Below are 2,507 nucleotides of genomic sequence, written 5' to 3'. Positions count from 1 at the left end.
TCTCTCTCTCTCTCTCTCTCTCTCTCTCTCTCTCTCTCTCTCTCTCTCTGTGTGTGTCTCTTTTGTAATGTCACATAAATCGCAGTTGGCGGAAAGAAAACAGGCATGAACACATAGAAAACACACGCATTTCGCAAAAGCATCTCTTGTGAATGTGTCTCGTAGGTGTGTTTGTCTGTATCGAGTCGCGTTGAATTTCTCACAGCCGTCTCTCGATTCTTGATCGATCGAGTCGGGTTCGATACATTGCGCAACATAGCCTATTCGTCTTTTTTTAACCTCTTACTCTCTAAATAACCATATAATCTTTCCGTTTGCCTTCCTCTTTTCTCGCCCAATGTTCGTGTGTGCACAATTAATTCAGTTTCAAGTACGAAAAGTATAAGTGGATGTTAAATGAAAAAGAGTGCACAAGACGAGTCTGTCGCGAGAGTAATCGGCTTTCGTTCTGTTCCTCAGTGCAGCATTCGGGCGTCGTATTTTCGGAATGGATTCGTCCCGTGGTTCGTCGCGATCGCGCTTCGATCGATCGTGCGGCAAGGAATCCGCACGGAACCGCAAGATGTCGAGCTGCCGCGCAACATAGCAGGAGAACATGAGTCGCAAGTTGCTGCGCGCCCAGTGACGTATCAGGAAGGCTCGTGATGATGACGTACGCGCGCTTATCACTAGTGGTTCTCAATTTTGGAAGATGCAGGAAAATAAGAACGTATCTCATAATACATGTATATGACATTGATTATTTCGTTCATTTCATATTCTGCTTTTGAACTAACAGCGATAGGTCATGGAATTTAATATTAAATATAATATAATATAGTATTAAATTCATTATATTAACGAGGGATATTCGGTAATCTGCAACTGTGGACAATAGCTATCAAAAATATTTTAAATAATACTTTGTTATTGAACTTACTTTGTCTTGTTCATTCACTTATATTTAAGAGTAACATAAATAGCAATATCTCATAACGATTACAAAACAACTGATTTTTCACCATTAAGTTTGTCATAAAGTATACTGTAGCATTATATTACAATATTGTAATATTATATATATATTTATTACATATGATTCTTTAGACAAAATAACTTAAAAATAAATAAAAGTATATCGAATACATAAAAATCCAGAAAAGTAATTTGAATAATATTATAAAACAAATATATTAACTATAAACTTTTGAATTTATGAGAGAAAAAACATTTAAAAAATAAACATTTATTTGGAGGGTACTAACAACATATTTATCTAAATCTAAATGCTTTTGTTTAACTACAATAAATAATTACTTTCATGAAAACCTAATGTTTTAAGCAAATATTTATTTTCTTATTTCAAAAATATTTCATATATTAGAATAAATAAATAAATAAATAAATAAATAAATAAATAAATAAATTTCATATATTAGAACAAATAAATATGTTATTACTACCCATCGTGCGCGCGAATAAATATTTTTTAATTTCTAAATTTTTTCTTTCATAGTAGAGGATATAGAAAAAAATATTTTTAATCCTAGACTTTAAACTGGTTATGAAAAAAATCAAATTGTAAGTAAAGATGTAGAAAAAATATCTTCGATTTAGTACTAATTTTCCAATAATAATTTAATCTTAAATCTAATTTAAACTAGTATTGAAAAATCGACATTTAAAGTTAGCTCGTTTAAAGAATTTTATATAATAAAAATATAAAAATTCTATATAAGAATTCTATATAATATATAAATATAACATTGTTATTATGTTATTGTACCTATTATATTATATTATTGTATACATTATATAATTATATTAATTGTATACATTATATAATATCGTATATCACAAATTCACAATGGTGGAAACACTTTCTCATAATTAAAAAAAATTTTTTTTTAATCGTTTTTATTGTGGTTAAGTATAAATGAATAAACAAGATAATTTTAACAGTCTTATTTATTTGTTGAGCTTTTACTTAAAATATTAAAATAATATTAATAACAATAATTAGATAAAGTAAAATTGATGTTATCCTTTTGCATAGTCAATGTCGTTATTTAGACATTTTTCAGTTCTTAGATATAAATTTTTTTTAATATTTAAAAATATTTATATTGTAGCTTTATAAGTGACTGTTATTTTTTCTTGTGAAGCTATATGCTTCACTCTGATGTACGAAAATACCTCAGCTACAATAGCCTGATTTATATTTTAATGTTATTTACGGCTTTTATGTATAGAATATTTATAGTTCGTTGTATTTTTCACATCTTTCATTGCATACTACGTGTCCCAGAAAAGTTCTCAAACAGAGAGAGAGAGTTATTAAATTTTAATAATTTAAAATATATAAATATTATAAACTCTTTCGGTAAACAACATTCAAAAGCTTCATTAAAAACATTTTAAAATAATGTAGACTTTATTCATAACTGCTACATGTATAAACTCCGTATGAATAATATATATATATATATATATATATATATATATATATATATATATATATATATATA

Source organism: Odontomachus brunneus, unplaced genomic scaffold (genome assembly GCF_010583005.1).
Source record: "Odontomachus brunneus isolate Ranch 3 - 2012 unplaced genomic scaffold, Obru_v1 Obru_scaffold_159, whole genome shotgun sequence".
NCBI lineage: Eukaryota > Metazoa > Arthropoda > Insecta > Hymenoptera > Formicidae > Odontomachus > Odontomachus brunneus.
Note: the sequence above shows the minus strand (reverse complement) of the source record.